Raw genomic sequence first — 6,007 nt, 5'->3', positions numbered from 1 at the left:
CAGCCCTGGCAGTGCAGCCACCGGGGAGTGAACCAGTGAATGGGATATATCTCTCTGTCCCTGTCTCGCTCTCTGTGTCACTCTTTGCCTTTCAAATAAATCTTTAAAAGAGAGAGAGAGAATTTACATTTGTCTTCCCTGATAGATAGAACTCTTTGTTAGGGTAGGCATCATGTTTCCCTGACTCCTGCATCCCTAGCAAGTGCTGGGTATACAGTAGGTGCATAATAAATTCCTGCAGAATGAATGAATCCTGCATGTACCAGGATGGTGTGAGATTAAGACAGTGGGCTTTGAAGCCTGGCTCCAACTCTTAGCAAGTGTGTAACTCTAGACCTAGCACTCCGTGTCTCCTCCATCCGCAGCCCTGGGGGAAGCTGGGAGGACACTGCCCAGGGCTCTGTGTGCAGGGAAGGCTCAGCCACCTCTCTGTGGCCAGCGTGGCTCAGGGGCCACTCGGAAATAATGGGAGGACTGAAAAGTCCTGAAGGCAGCAGTAATCCGAGCTGGGCCCGAAAGGAGGATTAGGATTCCAGTGTAGGTGGCTCTGGCCTGCTCTTTCCTGAGTCCATCCAGCGACAGAATGGACACAAGGACACCAGTTCTGGCTCCCTCTGGGAGCTAGTCTGGCCCAAAGTCCCCCAAGAGAAAACAGCACACATGAAAAGGTGCCATTGTTACTCGGCTGGAGGGACGCCTTCGCAGGACAGGGGCGCTAATCCCTGCCAAATAGGATTCTGCTGGTGCCCGTTTAATTGAATAGTCAGCCCGGACTGAACCAGGGAGCCAACTGTGCGTCTGGGCAGAGCCAAGTTTAATGGGGCACTTAATAACTATGGGAGTAATTAGCAGCATCCAGACGCCCGGTGCGCGCACAGCTTCTGTGACGGAGCACTTCGGAGAGAGGAATCTGGAGCGTGAGCCCTCGCCGCCCCTGGCTGCTGCTCATGCTGTCCCCTGGAGAGTGAATTTCGCCTCTTCCGGGCAGCCTTCTATGATTGCCAGTTGCAGGGTCTACTCCCACCACTCCTGTGGAACTCGGGAGAGCCTGTTGTGCCAGTGTCTGCGTCTGTCGCTCCCAGCTGAGCTCCAGGTCCCCAGGGTTATGACGCATACTTGGTGCTTAATGAATGCCTGAAAGATTTGCAGGTGCAAGACTGGGTCGCCTTGGCTCTCAAGGGCAGGTCAGGGGCTGGGATTTTCCTGGGAAGGGCGGCCCCCTGTAGTGCTGTGATCTATCTTCCAGGTGGAAATTCTGCCCTCGGCTCTCAGGAGCCCAGCGTGGAAATGGGATCCCGTCCTGCTTGGGAACAGAAAAGTCCTGGGGCCCAGGAACAGGACTCGGGGGGCGGGGGTGGGGTGCTCACAGGCATGCGAGTGTGGATCCAGCCCTTCTAGAAACTTCTAGGAAGTGAGAGGAAAGGCTCTCTCCAATCAAAATGGATTTTCTGCTGAGGCTCTTGGAGGCCCAGAGCAGGAGCCTGGGTGCTGTTGGGTCCGAGGTGAGTGCGTCCCTGGCAGCAAACGAGAAACGCGGACTGCGATAACCGGTGTGGAGGGAGTAAGGCAGGGAGAGCGCTGTGCTGGACAGCAAGGGGGCTTTGCTTAGAGAGACTCTGCTGTCCATACCCCAATACTCAGAGGCCCCAAATGTGTCTTTATTAAACTCTTGGCTTTCTGGCCCAGAAGTTGGGGTAATGCTGGGTGTCTGCTGACGTGTCCACAGCTGGAGAATTCACATCTAAGATGGCTTCTTTGTTGCCCAAATTCATAATGAAAAATTTCAAATATACAATAAAGTCAAAGAATTGTGCAGCACTTGTGTGGCCAGCCCCCAGGTTGTACACCTCACATTCTACCATATTTGCTTTCTTGTGCATTTATTCCCCCTTTTTTATATGTGAAAGATTTATTTAGGGGCTTGAATTGTGGTGCAGCAAGTGAAGCCACGGCTTGCAACAGTGGCACCCCATCCCAGAGCATGGGATCCAGGGCTCTGCTTCTGATCCAGCTTCCTGTTGATGTGCCTCGGAGGACGTGCCAGTGGAGGATGGCCCGAGTACTCAAGCCCCTGCCACCCATGTGGGAAACCTGGATGGGGTGCCAGGCTCCTGGCATCAGCCTGGTCCAGCCCTAGCTGTTGTGCGCATTTGAGAAGTGAACCAGGGGATGGAAGATCCTTCTGTTGCTCTCTGCCTTTCATATAAGAGAAATCTCATAGGAAGCATAGGCGGCAGGGACCCAAGTACTTGAGCCATCACATGCTGCTCCCAGGGTGTGTATTAGCAGGGAGCTGGATCAGAAGTGGAAGCAAGACTCCATCTAGGTGCTCAGGGGAGGGATGCGAGTGTCCCAAGCGGTGACTTAGCCTGCTGCCCCCCAACACCCACCCCTAAGCAGCGTTTTTACTGCCAGGTCTGATGCCAGGTGCTCCCGGGTCGCTTTCTGTCCCCATGGCTTGGGATTCTCCCAGCGTGGTGGCTTTAGGGTTGTCATTTTTTACATGGTGGCTGACTCACAGGCCAGGAAAGTACCATGCCCCAAACTGCCCCAGCGTCTCTCCCCCAGTAGTTTTATTGCTCAAAGCAGGAAGGGAAATACTGCCGTGGCCACCTCTAGGAAAAAACATCAGCCACCAAGGGCCATCAGGGAGGCCTCTGGGGAGAAGGTGATCTTTGGGCTGAGCCCTGAAGTGTGAGGACGAGCCTGTCCCGAGGTGAGCCAGAGAAAGTGTCCCAGAAAGAGAAGCACGCAGGCCAGGGGAAGGGGCTGGGAAAGTGCGGCTTAGTCTCCACCCTCCTCTTTCCACAGCCAAATCCAGCCCAGCATCCAGGACCCACATCACATCACCTCCTTCAGGAAGCCTTCGCAGATTCCTCAGTCCTTGATGGTCCTTCCGCTCCTTTCCCTCTGCCCCAGAGCACGCATGCCTGTTGCACTCATCTGGCTGGCGCAGGTTGGCTGGGGAGTGCAACGGTCTCACACACACACACACACACACACACACACACACACACGGCCCCAGGGAAGCCACTGACTCTCCCAGCTCCGGGCTTCTTTCTCTGCCGGTGGTGGAGATAATCAAACTTCCCTTACGGGGCAGCTGGAGGGGGCGGACTGACAAGTGCGAGGTACTTGACACGTAGCGACCGTGGCAGGAAGGGCAGCTGCAGCGAAGACTCAGAACACGGCCTCCCTGCTACGTGTTCAGCGACTTTGGAAACTGCTTTGCAGAGCAGAGCCTCTCTTCCTCGTCCCTCATGCAGGCCTGCGCTCACGTGGACATTACGCAGAGGAGCGAGCGTGCCACAGAGCTCTCCGCCGTGCTGCGGCCCTCGCTAACGCAGCCCTGAGGGGCACAGAGAGGAGCAAAACGCAGCTGGAAGTATGGCGGGTAAAGCCATCGCCTGCAATGCCAGCGTCCCATACGGGCACCACTTTGTATTCTGGCTGCTCCACTTCCAACCCAGCTCCCTGTTAATGCGCCTGGGAAAGCATTAGAAGATGGCCCAAGTGCTTGGTCTCCTGCCACCCACATGGGAGACCTGGAAGAAACTCTTGGCTCCTGGTGTTGGCTTGGCTCAGCCCTGGCCATTACAGCCATCCAGGGATGGACCAGCAGATGGAAGCGTTTGTTTGCTCTATGTCTTTCTCTCTTCTGTCCATCTTGGTAATTGACTTTTAAATAAATAAATAAATCATTAAAAAAAAAAAAGCGAGGAAGGAGCTGTGACGGCTGCATCCACGTTGGCGCCTTCTCCGTCTGGGTATGGAGAGTTACAGCTTTCACGTGTATCCTGTGCCAGCGCGGCCATAGCAAAGTCGCACAAGCGAGGGGCTTACACCGCAGGTGTTTATCTTCACAGAGCTCGGGAGGCGGGGTGTTGTTGGTGCCTCCTGCTCCACGCTCGTCTCCAGCCCCTGTGGCTGGCAGGGAAGCCTGGTGCCTCTCCGACAGAGAAGAATCATCTCAATGTCTCCCTTCAGCTCCACACGGTTTCTGCCTACATGAGCATCCGTGTCCAAGTCTGCCTTTAGAGGCTCTCGGGCAGCTCGGATTAGGGCCCACTCTGCCGGCCTCGTTTTACTTCGATTACCTTTGTAAAGAGACTGTCCCCAAGGGATATCCCTCTCTGAGCTACTGGGGGTTAGGGTTCCACCACGTCGTTTTTCGGGGGGAGGGGGCTCATAGTTCAAACCACGGAACGGTCTCCCCATCCATACACCACAGTGGGCCCCTCCGGGGAAATGCCAAGCCCTCCCCCCAAATATCCGCTCCCTTGAGGCCTTCGCTTCTCCCCCTTCATCTTCTCTTTTAAAGATTTGTTTGTTTATTTGAAAGTCAGAGTTCCAGAGTGTCGCTCCCCCTCTTCGTGGAGGAACGACACTAAACCCTGCCTAGGCTTCATATCCGAGTCACGGCACCATTATGTCACTCCCCCTCTTCGTGGAGGAGCAACACAGGACCCTGCGCTGTTCTTTCGTCTGCTCGGCCCTCCCCGGGTTTGCTGCTGGTTCTTCCCGGGTTGGCTACTATCCCTTCCACCTCCGTGGAAGGGCAGTTCCCCCTGGCCACATTCCCCACTTCCGCAGGGGAGCGGCACACCGCCGGCCGGCTCTCTCGGGGGCTGCACAGGTGTTCCTTCAGCTAGATGTTCCCCTTAGATGTTCCTGGTGCATGCCGTCTCTCTCCTCCTTTATAGTCCTCCTCCGCCAATCCCAACTCGGCTGCCCATACGCCGAGCACGCCGCTCTCCTCCAATCAGGAGCAGGTCCTACAGTTCCTTGGTTGAACTGGAGGCAGCTGTGTAGAAGCCTCTTTCTTCTCTCCCAGCGCCATATTGTGGGAGAGCAGATGCATAGAATAAGTCTTAATTCCAGTAACAATATAGTCCGAGTTGCTCCCCACAGTGGGAGAGCAGATGCATAGAATAAGTCTTAATTCCAGTAACAGTATAGTCCGAGTTGCTCCCCACACCACAGAGAGGGAGGGACAGATAGGGAGGATCTTCTATCCACTGGTTCACTCCCCAAAGGGTCACAATGGCCAGGGCTGGGCCAGATCAAATCCAGGAAGCAGGAGTGTCATCTGGGTCTCCTGCGCTTCTTTCCCCAGGACGTCAGCAGGGAGCGGGATTGGGAGTGGAGCAGCTGGGACCCAAACTGGTACCATACAGGATGCCAGCGACGCAGGCAGTGGCCGTTTCCCTCATCCATTCTTTTTTAAAAGATTTATTTATTTATTTGAAAGGCAGAGTTACAGAGAGGCAGAGGCAGAGGCAGAGAGAGAGAGAGAGAGAGAGAGGTCTTCCATCCACTGGTTCACTCCCCAAATAGCCGCAACTGCCAGAGCTGGGCCAATCCAAAGCCAGGAGCTTCTTTCAGGCCTCCACATGGAGGACTTGGCCACCTTCCCCTGCTTTCCCAGGCTGTAGCAGAGAGCTGGATCAGAAGTGCAGCAGCTGGGACTCGAACTGGCACCCATATGGGATGCAGGCACTGCAGGTGGCGGCTTTACCTGCTATACCACAGCGCCAGTCCCCCAAGTGTCTCAACTAGCAGCTAGGGCCACTGCCCTCTCCCCACCCCCAGCTATTCCTACGCTGCAAACACTTGCCCACAACCCAGCCTTTCCGCCCCACCAAGCCCTTTCCCTTCTCTCCTTGCCTGCTCAATTCCTTTTCATTCTTCATTTCACACCGCAAATGCTTCTTCCTCCTCCTCCGAGAGGCCGTCCCTGATCACCCCTCTTCATTGTAACCCCTGTGTTACTCATCCCCTTATGATTCAGCCCAGTCCTGACCCGACCGCCTGCCACAGAACTGTTCCTTCGCCTTCCGCTTGTCCCGAGGCGTGTTCACCAAATTGTTCTCGTCTGTCCCCCCGCCCACAGGTCTCCCCCGAGGCAGATAACGATTTGTTTCTGTCTCAAGAAGATGTATCGTTTGTCTTCCCTCTGCCATTGTAGGCTCCCACGCCAGGGCCAGGCGTAGAATTACGGCTTCTA

This window comes from Oryctolagus cuniculus, chromosome 11 (assembly GCF_051225735.1).
Source record: "Oryctolagus cuniculus isolate XC-2025 breed Fujian yellow rabbit chromosome 11, ASM5122573v1, whole genome shotgun sequence".
Lineage (NCBI taxonomy): Eukaryota > Metazoa > Chordata > Mammalia > Lagomorpha > Leporidae > Oryctolagus > Oryctolagus cuniculus.
Note: the sequence above shows the minus strand (reverse complement) of the source record.